General features: G+C 50.1%; 1 protein-coding gene and 1 long non-coding RNA gene across 3 annotated transcripts in view; one reads left to right on the forward strand and one right to left on the reverse strand.

Moving 5' to 3' along the window:
- The window catches only part of SMPD3 (sphingomyelin phosphodiesterase 3), an 83,545-nt gene that overhangs the window by 41,490 nt on the left and 29,051 nt on the right, over positions 1 to 13,004 (forward strand). The gene's annotated exons all lie outside the window — the stretch shown is intronic.
- On the reverse strand, positions 898 to 12,513 carry LOC113604332 (uncharacterized). The gene is made up of 3 exons (XR_003426210.2): positions 12,273 to 12,513; positions 3,171 to 6,998; positions 898 to 3,125 (listed from the first exon to the last, which is right to left on the reverse strand). It is a non-coding gene; the product is annotated as an uncharacterized LOC113604332 (long non-coding RNA).

The raw sequence follows: 13,004 nt of genomic DNA on the forward strand, positions 1-13,004 counted from the left end.
ACCCACAACCACAGGTCTATTGCCCTGTTCCCAAGGAAGAGGAGGGCCAGGTTAAATTCACTTTCTCATTCGCTTATCCATTTCACAGAAACAGCGTATTTTCTATAAGAAAGTGTTAATTATACCATATACCATCAAATGGCACTAAGCGATAACCAGACGTTCAGGAGGTTGACATGTATATTTTTCAAGTAGCTCTGTGATTTATTATCTAATTTAGGTAAACGGCAAATAGTGATATCATAATAGCCCCCTTTTCTTCTGGTTTCCGCCTCATTGTCTCTGGGTATAGAATAAGAAATGAATCATCAAACGAGCCCCATGGGAAGAATCACAAGCTAGCTAAGGGCATAGGCTCTAGCGACACAACCCCGGGGCTTCAAATCCCAACCTTGCTGCTGACCAAAGGCAAAAGCTGTGACCTCTGAGAGCGTCCCAGACTAGGACTGGGTTGAGGATTGAGTGAGATAAGCTGTGAGGCACTGGGTCCGGCATAAAGAACGTTCTCCTTTCCTTCCTTCTGTGTTAGTTGTTGAGTCTTGGGTTGAGGCAAGAGGGACATCTCTGGATTTTCACTGGCAAGTAAGGCCCGGCTGGGAGAGGGGCACGTGCCCACATCAGCCTACAAACTGCACCGAGCAAGGAGGGGGAGTGAAGTGAAGGTTTAACCATGAGGGGCTGTGCCTGTGCTAGGCCATCCTGTGGCTGAGCCAGCATGTCTCCAGGGCCTGTGCCATGTTTATTTATGATTCTGAAGAGAAAAAGGCCTCTTAGGCCACATGCTTTACACCAAGCCGCCATATTCATGCGACCGACCATTAGGCCTCCCAGACAGAATGATTCTGTGCATCTCCTTTTTAAATTTTTAAATGTTTATTTATTTTTGAGAGGGAGAGACAGCGCAAGTGGGGAGGGGGCAGAGAGAGAGAGGGAGACACAGAATCCGAAGCAGGATCCAGGCTCTGAGCTGTCAGCACAGAGTCCGACGTGGGGCTCGAACCTACAAACCGTGAGATCATGACCTGAGCCAAAGCCGGACACTTAACCAGCCGAGCCACCCAGGCGCCCCTGTGCATCTCCTTTCATGGAGCATGGCCGGGCAGCCACTAGAGGCGTGTGAACCGTGCCGGCCAGGCCAGCAAGACTGAAGATGCAGGGCAGCCGTGAGAGCCAAGCCTGTGGCCACAAACCCTCATTAAAACACCTGTCTTGGGGGAAGAAACCCTGCTGTCTGAACCCAAAAGCTGGAGATTAAACAAGTGATAAATCCCCAAAGTTAAAAATCAAATCAGCAGAAGAGGGAAATCCCATTTTCTGAGAGTTACCAAACATCTGGGTAGGAGCCAGGTTCTACCCCGGCTTGGCCCACCGAACCTTGCCAGTCTGCACCGTGTGACTGGAGCTACAGGGAAGAAACTCACAGCTTCCCCACTTCTAGCCAAAAACAGGGCCTCCCACAAGGTTCCAGGTGACTAGAGAGGTCTGGTCAAGTACCCGTGCCTCTTGTTTCCAGTTTGGGTGGACAGGTTTCTGTTCTATGTTATGTTCTTGGAAACATTGTTTCTTGCTGTCATGACCCCCAGGTTTCTGTACTGGACTGAGCTGGAAACACAACCGCCTCCCAGAGCTAGTCCCTCAATGGCAGGGATATAGGTGACTCCCTCCTCCTCCTTGAGAGACCCCGACTTGACCCTACAGTCCTGCTACCGAAAGTCCCTTGCCAGACCCTCCTTGTGCACCACTCTCTGCACACCCACTCTTGTGTTTTCCCAACTGTGGTCATGAGGAGACGAAGAGAAAACAGAGAAACCATGCCAGGGGTTGTAATGCTACCTGCCATCCTGGCCATGGCGCAGCCCTACCAGGAAGGGCTTGTGCTTCCTGGCAGAGAAAGGGCATGGACAGCTCTCTTTCCCAACAGCTCTCAGCCTTGGCCCCTCCGACTCCTGTGTAACTCTTCTAATCACGGGCCCTCTGTAAAGATGGGAGCCTTCTCTCCTCCCTCACAGGAAGATCCAGTGGAGTATTCTTCAGGGCGCGATACCTGGCCACCAGTTTTCATAATGATACAGGGTGAATTATCTTGCAAATGATGAGACATCAGCAAATCCATTCTAATTCACTCCATTTAAAACTTTTGTTTTCCATAAAGGATTAAGTTAGAAAAGAATTTAATCACACCAAACCCACTTCCCAAATGGTTACAGATCCTAAGATCAAGAGTAATGATCAGAGGAAAAGACTAAAGTCCTGACGGCGAGCACTCACGTTTGGTACTTAACTGATCAAACCAGCCTTCCTGACACCAAGAAGCAGCCTTCTTCCAGGCTGGGGGCGCTCTCTGTGGTGTTTTTGAGCACAAATGAAGACACAGGTAGAGATGAGATCAGGACACTTTTCTTTACACGGCGATTATTCTGACCTGCAGCAAATTTGCAGTGGTGTCTGCTATGAGCCAGGTGCTGTTCCAGGTGCTCTGGACAAAACGGACGTAAGCATTGCCTTCATGGAGCTTCGCCTTCTAGTGGAGGAAGAAAGACCATGTGGAAATGCATCATGTGTTAAGTGGTTATATTTTGGAAAGAAAAATGGAGGAGGGTAAGGGCACAGAGGGTGATGGAAGGGGGCATTAAGTTTGCATGGGGTGGCACAGGCTATTCCAAGGGGGTGGCATCGAGTGGGGACCTGGGTACAGTGAAGGAGTGGGCCACGTGGACATCAGCAGCAGGTGATGCACCACCCTGAGACAGCATCTATAGATCCACTCTCCAGCCGAGATGGGGGAGGGGGAGGACTAGTTCGTCATCAGGGGAGCGGAGCCTCCTCACTAGCAAGTCAGCAGAGTGTGTTTCTGTCCAAAGAGCCATTCTCGCTCTTTCTCGCTCTTCTCAGCAGCTTCTTGGAAGCCTCCTAACTCAGCACACACCGGCTTCCCGGCGGAATGATGTTCCAATTTAGGGTTGCGTTCCCGGCTAAGACACCAGCGTCCAATCAGGCTCCGACCAGCCATTGCCTTAAATACTCCCTCAGATCACCCACAGTGCTCCATAACCAGTCTGACTACTGGAGGGACACCCCACATCTTCTGCCACCAGTATAAATGTGTCCACTGACCTCATAGTGACCTGACCTGCTCTGTGGGGCTCCTACACTCCTGCTCCTCCACTGACCTGCTCTATGGGGCTCCTACAGCTGGTATTAAGATGAAAAGCCCGACCGAGTCATGATGCTGGCCTGAAGCTTGTCTGCAGACTATGACAAATGTACATGCTAGCGTCAGTCCCAGGTTCAGGCCCACCACCCAGACTCAGCCCCCTTACTGGAACCTGTATGTCTCACACCATCCCCGTTTTATAGGGGAGAGAAATGAGGCCTATCTGAAGAGGTGGGGTGCTTTATCACTCAGGGTTCAATCAAGGAGGCAGAATCACTGTAAGTGTGGTGGAATAAGGAATTTATTACAGGAGTTAGACCTTAACAACTGTGAGAGGAGACAGGGGGGCGAGAGTCCAAACGAGGGACTTGGTGGATCAAAGGTCACCAGCCAGCCCTAGTATGGGTGAAGAGGTGTTGAAGCTTGCACAGAGGTCTGGAAGGCAGGCCCATACAGCTAGGGGAGGCTGGGGTAGAAGTCTATGGAACATTGTCGGCTCTTAACGGCCACTGCTTCCGTAAGTTTGCAAAAACTGTCTGGTATGGGTCTGGTGTGGGCCTTGCTATTGGTCAACTCGGCTGGCAGTTGGGAAGGAAGTGGGGACATAAAGTTCGATCCTATGCAAAAGTAACAGATCCAGGGTATCTGGGTGGCTCGGTCTGTTGAGCATCCAACTCCTGATTTCAGCTCAGGTCATGATTCCAGGGTCATGGGATTGAATCCCACATTTGAGTGTGGAGTCTGCTTAAGATTCTCTCTCTCTGCCCTTCTCCCCCACTCATTCTCTCTCTCTCAAAGAAACAAACAAAAAGTAACAGATCCAATCACGATCACCCAATCAATAATCTGATTATTATTTAGCCTACGTGACTCCCAAACCACCAATCAAAAGAGAAATTCTATCCCACTCAGAGCTGGGGAGGAAGTCTGCCAATATACCTAAGCTCTGTAGCTAAGAGTTTTAGGATCCTCGGGCACAGAAGGGGTAGCAACAGCCAGCCCTGCCCACCATCTGATCGCCCAGGTTAGCTTTTGAACAGGAAGGTGTTCCAGGTGTCCAGGCACTTGTGTCAAGATTTGAAGGATGAGCCACGGGCAGGATGAGACTGAGGTGTACAGGTGGCCACTCCAAAAGATGCCCTTGTCTGTGCCTGGAACACACGAGTGTATGTAATAACGTACAGTACTGGAAAAGTTTGTCTCTTCCACTTAATTTTTAAAACTGTCAGCAAATGGGTTCTTCTTGTCTGAGTCTAATCCAACCACCACTGTTGGCTATCTCACAGGACCAGCTTCTGTATCTTGATAAATGTTACTTAGAGCCACCATATTGAATTAGGAGCTGATTATATCTGATTTACCCTGTAACAGAGTTAGGTCCATTTCCCAGGATGTAGCAGAAGGGCCTGATGGTCACCAAACTGATCCATAATTACCTTATAAAATTGCAGTCCAAATGGGTCATGTCAACAAGGGCCTCCAACTAAGGGGGCACCCCAGCAGAGCCGGGCAGGACTTGACAAGAAGCGCCACAGCTGCTGGTACCGCCACAGAGCTCCCTTACCCAGGGCCATGGCGCATGTATTTGAGGGTGGCCCCTTCCAGAGGCCACGTGTCAAGGGCAGGAGGTGGGCGCGGGAGACTCTGTGGCAGGGTAGATGGAGAAGCGCTCTGGCTTCAGATTCAGATGGATCTGGGTTCAAATCCCACCTCCTCCACTGTGATCTTGGGCAGTGTGCTTCATCTCTCAGAGTTTCAGCTTCCGCGTCTGTACAATGGCGACAACAGTAGCCGCTCTGCTGCGCTGTAGAGTGGAGAGGTGTGATGATGGCAGGAACTTGGCCTCAGCCCCACGCACTCAGGAGCTTCAGGGTATCATGGACATCACTGACATACCCCATCTGTAAAGAGATGCTCTTCTCCAGACAAGGTCACTACAGAAGCCATGTCAATACCTGGCTGCTGGGGGTGTCCTCAGTCAATGGGGACAGGCAATGACAAGCTGGTAGCGTGGGCAAGAAGCAGCTGATTGGGCACCGAGTCCTCCCAGAGCATGGGGACCGCCACCCAGCCCCACATGGTAGTCAGCTCCTCTGGGACAGCCTGGGCCTGCAGGGCCCTTCTGTGTGGGTGTTTCTAAGATGGGGTGGATGGCACTTAGCTCTTCTGGACCTTATGGGACTGGCAGTGATCCTCTCCAGTCCCACTATTCTCCATCCCAGGCAGCAGACATGTCAGGGACAAGGTGACCAGATGTGCAGTGGGGCGTCAGGCTGTGGGGCAGTGGGAGTAGGAATGGGCGCCCCTGCCCCAACCTGCATCTGCAGCCTGGGCAGGCCTGATTTTGGATCCTGAAGTGACCTCCCCCTCCCCTACCCAGAGGGACCGTTTTCTTCTCTCAGTGTTTGAAAGAGCGTCCCAGAGCCTTGAGGTGCCGGGAGAGGCTCTGCGGCCTGAGGAGGCCTTGCACGGAGCCAACAGCCGCAGCCTCAGTGTTTCGAAATGATAGAGGGACTGTTCATCAATATTTTAAAAAAGAAATGTAATCAGAGGTTGGTGAGCCCCCAGAGCTCCTGGCCGCGGATGTCAAAGGTTTCCTTGAACTCGAGCCGGGAACGGAATGCAAAACGGCCGCAGACGTGGTCCGTCGTGGTGTGTCCTGCCACAAACCCCACCTGACAGGCGCTCCCCACTGAGGCTCGGAAAAGGTTCTGTGGCGAGTGGAACAGCAGGTCACACACATCCACGTTCTTTCACTCCCGGGTGGTTTTTCCTTCTAAACTTGGGAACATGGATGTTCTATTTTAAGAACATTAATTACCGTCCAACTTTAATTGTTGTGCTGATGTGAACAACAATAACAACAACAACAAAACAACCCAAATTGGAACTGAGGAAAGGAAACAAAAGTAATTCATGGAGTAATTTGGTGTTCACATCCTTTACGTTTGCCTGAGAACATTTGTCTAATGCATTTACTCCTGCTCAAGAGAAGTGAATAGCTGGCTTTTTGGTGGTTTCTGGAGAACGAAGTGAGGGCTGGCCACACTGGCCTTGGAGATGCCAGCTGGGGCCACCTCAGGCCAGGAGCCCTCCTCAGTACTCAAAGAGGTAGTGTCAGGAAGGTAAAAATAGAGCGAGGGATTCGGCAACAGCTTTGACACATGGTTTTCTCATCCAGGGACTGCCACGTAGGGCCCTCCTTTTCCAGCTATTCTAAGTGAAAACGAAAAAATGTAAGATTATCTGAGAACTAAATAAAAAAACACAGGGCTATATTTTAGCCACCTTTTTTGCGTTCTTCTGCCTTCTCCCAAGTGCTCATTTTGGCTCCTTTTTCTTCACCAAGACAAAAATGGGATGAGTCCCGTGGTTCTGTCCTTGACCCCCTTTTGTCCTCTGCCTGTCCTCATCCACAGCTGTGGCTACAGCACGGGGTCCACGTGGCCACAGTTCAGGCACATTTCACACACCTGCCTGCCTTTTGGACAGCCCCCTCCTCCTATGAGGCCCCTAACTTCCCAGAACCAGATTCAGCATCTCCCTTGGGGAGATGCCCGCATCTGGGGCATATTCCTCCCCCCCTCAACGTTGTCCTTCCCCACAGCCTTGTCTGAATACTGGTAGCCAGGACTGTTTGGTATGTGACCCTGGATTCAGCCTCTTCAGAGGCAGGGATGGGAGCAATGGGTGCTCCCTATGGGAGTTCCTAATAATAAATGTGAGGGGAGACTGGGAAGGCTTCCCTGAGAAAGAGACATACCAGCTCAGGTCGAAGGGGAGGAGCAGCTGGCCAGGTGAGCAGGGGTTCCAGCGCGATGGGACAGTGTGAGCAAAGACCTGCCTTGAAAGAGACCAGGGACTGTAGGAGGAAACAGGAGGGCTCTGGAGGCACGAGCAGGGAGGATAAGGTTGGTGAGGAGTGACACAGGAGAGGATGGTTGACCCAGGGCATAGGTTTTATCCTGGGGGTGTTTTCAGCTGGGAAGGTGCTGGGGTTTGTAAGTAGAAAGAGGATTCTGGCTTCTGTGTGGAAATGAACGGTGGAGGCAAGGCTGAAGGACCCAGTGAGAGATGATGGGGCTTGACCACGGTCCCCCCTGACCCCCGGAGATGCCCCCCAACAATATCTATGCCTGGCTGCGGCTGGCTCACACCTTCCCAGCCACCCCAGCTCTCTGCCCAGACAGACGTTCAAGACAACAATCCATGGACCGATTCGCATTCAGGTGTTAAGGACAAATAGTGACGCCACCCACTTCATATGTCTCTGGGACACGGGAGGGTGGCAGCAAAGAGGGAAGGGTGGTAGCTACCAGCCTTCCCAGACTTCTGGGGGGTTCCTTCCCTGTCTGTGGGTCCCTTCTGAGCATTAGAGAGCCATGTGGGGGTCAAAACTGGCCAGGATGGGGCCACAGATAAGTCTTAATCACAGAGTCTAGGCTCTGCCACACTAGCTGTGTGATTCCAGAATCTCCCTTGACACAAGGCAGCCTAAGTGATGCACTAGTTCAAACAATTGGGAAGTTTTCTCATAGCTCCTGCTGTGCCACCTGCTACACACAGAGGGAATTGAACCTTTCGGTAATTGACATTCTGGTCTGGCTAGAAACCATTGCATTAATCCAATCAAGGTTCCCTGAGTGCCTTTCAGGGACTGGCCCCTATGCTCAGTGCTCAGGGGGTTCTAGGCTACGAGTCCAATGCCTGGTGGGTGTGCGATTGAGGGATGGAGGCTGACAGCTGTAGAGTTGAGCCGTAGAGGATGGGTGCCAGGTGGACCAACCGGGGAGGGTGTTCCGGACACTGGGGACAGCATGTGCAAAGGCACGGAGGCGTGAATGAGCATGGTATGTTCCAGGAAAGATGAAAGCTAGAGGTTGAGGCTGTGAGAACAAATCAGTGGGAGGGAAGGAAAGGCAGAAGTGAGACTAAGGAAGGCTGGGCCTCATCACCAGGGGCCCCCAAACCAGGCTAGGTAGATGGATTTGTTCTGTGAGCAGAGGGAGATCTGTAGGCACTGGACAGAGTGAATGGGCAGAGAGAACTCAGCAGTTCGTGGTAGAGATCCCAGCTTAGACGTGAGCATGGTGGACGGCCCCATGGGCCATGCAACTCTGCAGGCGAGAAGTGAGGAGGCCCGAGGAGGGAGGGAAGAGGAGCTGCAGGGACCAGAAATGGACTACGGAGCTGGTAGTAACTGGCTTTGACTCTGGATATGACAGGTTGACGGTGATGGGAAGGCCCAAGAACAGAGCCTCTGCCCACTGACCGACTGACTGATGGGGGCTGGGCCCACTGAAGCTTCCAGGGGACGGAACTCCGCTCTCTGCCTTCCCTCCACTGCTTTCAGTCTCCCTCTGCCTTTCTCTCTTCTCTAACTGCCACCAAGAGAAAATCAAATACTTTTTAATTGTATAATAATACTACTCTAAAAAAATTAGTAAGTGGAATGTTTTCTATTTCCTTTTCAAAATGAAAAGCAAAGTTATCTGTACATGGTCTCTCATGTGTATGAATGCCTAGATTTTTATTTTCCCTTGGTATATTTAAAAAAAAAAAAAAGCCATTTCAGGCATCAGGATGAGATTTGGCAACAGCCCTTTGGTGCCCAGCTGCCCCTTGCGCCCTCCATGCCACCCGATAGAGCTCAGGCTGGGCGGCACACCAGGGCTCACCACCCGAGAGTGCATGTAAGACCCTGACCTGACAGCTCTTCACCTGTGGGATCTGCAGATCTTCCCTCCAAGTCAGAGGGCACGTTCTGAAACCCCAAGATGATGACATTTTGATAAAGTTTTAAAAAGCGATCTTACTTTGCAAGACAAACAGCTAATAAAATAGATTCTTTTTTGGTAACCACCCATACACCAATCAATCTGTCACTCGGAAAACTGTTTCCTGAGAGGTGTGAAATGAGGCCACTCTGGAGTTCTGTGGGAACAGAGAGACCCCAAGAAGACTTCCACTCCCAGACTATACTTGCCACCCCAAAACAGGGAAACTATCAGATTCAGGGTACAGGAAATACACAGAGGATCAGTTGCTCAGTCAATACCAACTTTTGAAAGATGAGCAGGAGGCGGCTGACCCACTGTTTACATGCAGCCGGCCCACACTGTCACGTGTATCTTGCCTGTTTCTTTTCAATTCCTTCCCTATTGGGAAAAAAATTTTAAGTAAATGTTTCCCACCTAGGGGGCTTACAGAGTGAGTCATAACATGGGGGGGCCTCCTCTGTGCTGCAGCCTTTCAAGGAAGAACTTAAAACAAAGGACCGTTTCAGCACCACCATCAGAAATCAAAAGGAGAAGCCACAGTCATAAGATATGTCCCTTCTGTGCCCACCGAGGCCACCATCAGAATAGACACTTTCACTTCCTGCATGCTTTCTTTGTATCTCTGCTTGGCTGCTGCTTGCCTTTTCTACCTTTATTTTCCTTTAACTCTAATTCCCTCACTGCTAGAGAAAAAAAAGTCTCATTATATTGTACATAGAACAAAGTTTAAGTCATCTTAAATCTTCTTTGGAACAAGATGGAATAAATGGTTGTTAACCAGAACCTCCCTCAAAGCAGCTCTAACTGCAGAATTCTGCTGCACCTAGAAGCTCAGCAGGCCCCTGCAAGTGCTAAATGCAGAATAGCAATGTCTGCACACAGTAGGCCCTCAATAAATGTCCACAAATTTGTTTTTTAAATGATGGAATCTGAAAGGACCCAGGAACAAATAAGATGAACTTACTGGGAAAAAAAGTGACAAAAAACATTACTAACACGAACAGATCATAACCGGGGGTGGGGGGTGGGGGGGGTGGGGAAGGCTGTAATTCTATGGTGGAAACCGTAAAAGAATTGAAACATGTCTGGAAGCAGTAGTTGGGATAACTGAAACAATAGAGCAGAGAAAGCAGTGATGTTGAGGACAAAGCAAGACATCAAACCAGAAATACAGATAAAAGACAACAATCAGAGGTACACATAACCCACCTGGGAATGGGAAATGGTGTCACAGCCCTACAGAAGTTGAGAGAAAGATAAACGGGATGAGGTATACCATGAGGAAACCTCAGAAAAGAAACAATACAAGAAAAGTTTCCAGAGATGAGAAGCAGCTCAGCCTAGAAATAAAGAACGCACACAGTGTGCCTTTCAAGTGTAACTCTGAGAGAAAGAAATCAGCATTTGCTAGTTACAATGTGGTGTGATAAATGATCTGGCAGCCTGAAGGGAGATATGTTCTTTTGCAATTGGATAAGAATGATGAAAGAACTGATATCATAAATAGTGAGGATAAGATGAATCTCAGGAAGAAATGTGCAATTCGAACCACGCAAGAGTACCCTAATCACATGTGAGTTATGCTCCTAAGTAAGACTTGCTCTGGGTAAGTAGAAGAAAACAGACTCATTTAAAAATTGGGGAGAATTTGTGCACAATTATACAACAAAAAAGAAGGGATGGTTGACTTTTTATAAAAATATGAAAGACAAAAGCTGATCCAACACTCATTGGAATTAGAATGGACCAGTTGAAAAAGAAAGAATAGGTGATCTGACAAAATTCAGCCACTCCTAAGATTTAACCTACACTCTAATAATTCCCCAGTCTTGCTCCAGCCCAGACCTGTCTGCTGAGTTCTGGGTCAGAATATCCCATTGCCACCTGGACACATCCATGCACATGTCCCTCAACACCACAACCCTGCCTTCACCCAACCCACCCATGGCCAGTGAGCAACTTCAGCACCCATACAGTTGGATGAACTGGAAGCCTCTGCATTCATTCCTGGTCCTCTGCCATGCTCCCCATGCTCAATCCCATCCTTGTGTTAGTCTGCTGGGGCTGCCGTAAGAAAATATCAGACTAGGGGGCTTAAACAACAGAAATGTATTTTCTTATTATTCTGGAGGCCAGAAACCCAAGATCAAGGTTCTGGCTGATTGGGTTTCTGATGAGATCTCTCCTTCTGGCTTTGCAGTCTTCACATGGCCTTTCCCCAATGCATGGGTGAGGCCTTGAGATCTCTTAGATGTCTTTTTTATAAGGACACTAATCTGATTGGATCATGGTCTCACCCTTATGACTTCATTTAACCTTAATCACTTCCTTAGAGGCCTCATCTCAAATACAGCTACCTTGGGGGTTAGGGCTGTAATATACGGATTTGGTGGGGAGCAGCTCCTCTCACAGGCCATTCCTAGAAGTGACTCTGGGGTACTTCTGCACCCTGCCAATGAGGTCTCCACCAAGTGCGCAGACAGGCCATGTGAGTATGCCTGTCCAGCCATGCCTCTCCTCTTGCCATGGTGCTGGAGGTTTACGGGTAACTCCTTCACCAAAGTTCATTCAAGACCTTTCCCCAAGGCCAGCAGCTGCTTCTCACCCTCACCCCAAGGGGATTCCACCAACCCAGCCTAGTCCCAGGCTGACCCTGACACTCAGCCAGAGGGCTGTGTGACTTTGCAAACGTTTCCAAACATCTCTGGGCTTGGACCTCATCAAAGATACTTGGCCCCAGCATTACCATGTGAATAAATAAATCAACCTCCTAAGGCATCAGGCCCTTTGCACACATCATTTCTGGAACTTTAAAGTCAGAAGGAAAGGAGAAACTGTAGAAAGTAGAAACTGAGGCTTGGAGAGATGCCCCTGCCAGAAGAGACCACTCCTTCCTGGACTAGGGAGCAGGTCCATCCAGCTCCAGAAATGGTTCTGCTGACTGGGGTGTATCTCAGGAGAGGTAGAGGTATTCAGGAACCTGGACCAAGCATCCAAGGACATGGTCTCACTTAGAGCTGCACGTCCATCAGAGGTCACCCCAGGTGCTGGTCTGCGGTCTAGAGGCCTGTGGGCTAGAGGCTCCTGGTGGACAAGCAGGCAGGCGCGTGCTGAGGACCACTGCTGGATCCCCAGACACTGCCTTGCTGTGCTGGGTAAACAGCCCACTTTCCATGCCCGCCCCCCAGGCCCGCCCTGCCCCACTCCTGCTGCCTATTTAAACAAGAGGCCCCGACTCCACTCGGCCCAGGCACCACCAGCTTCCGGAGCTAGAAGAGCAGCCCTGCAGGCCTCGCTCACTCGGGGATGAAAGGTCCTTCTGTTTCACCATTTCCTACCGGTGCGTTTTGAACGATGATGCTGAGCTGGGTTGTAGCGGGAGCCGATTCTGCTGGCCGACGAGTGTATTGAGATGTGTAGCTGGCCCGAGGGAGGCTCTGATTGAATTTTTCCCATTTTGAATCCTTGACTTGATGTGATCTTATTTTCAAAGAGGGTGAAAGCCTGTAGTTTGTGAAAGGACAGAGGAGAGCATATTTCAAAACAAGGTCTGGCTGAGAATATCAATGATCTGACATGTTTTTCTTTTCTTTTGAGAAAAAAAAAGGTCCTGTAATTTCATTTCCCCTTGGAAACCCCTCCCTAAATAGTCAGTTCCTGTCAGTTAATTCTATTTTGAAAAACCATGCAGAGAATTTTTTACAAGAGTCTGGTGGGGAAGAGAGGTTGTGTAGCTGGAGGGGGACAATTTGGAGAATGTCTGGGGACACAGGGCCTCCTTGAGAAGCTTCTCCTTGGGAGCTGAGGAGTGAGCTCCTCCCCATCCGAGCGTGGAGGGAGCTGAGAGTTGCACTGGTTGCGCTGGCCCAGGAGAGGCCTGCCTCCTCCATGTCCACTTCTAGATGCTTGTCAGCCTGTGGCCTAGGGTCAGGTCAGCCCAGGAAGAGGGTGAACAGAGGTGCATGCAGGTCATCAGCCTACGGAGGGTGAAGAGGCAGACGTCCCAGGGACAGAAAACAAGACCTGCCTGGAGGCCACCCTGTGACCTCCTAGCAGGCTGGACTCCCCAG

The sequence above is a fragment of the Acinonyx jubatus genome, chromosome E2 (genome assembly GCF_027475565.1).
Source record: "Acinonyx jubatus isolate Ajub_Pintada_27869175 chromosome E2, VMU_Ajub_asm_v1.0, whole genome shotgun sequence".
NCBI lineage: Eukaryota > Metazoa > Chordata > Mammalia > Carnivora > Felidae > Acinonyx > Acinonyx jubatus.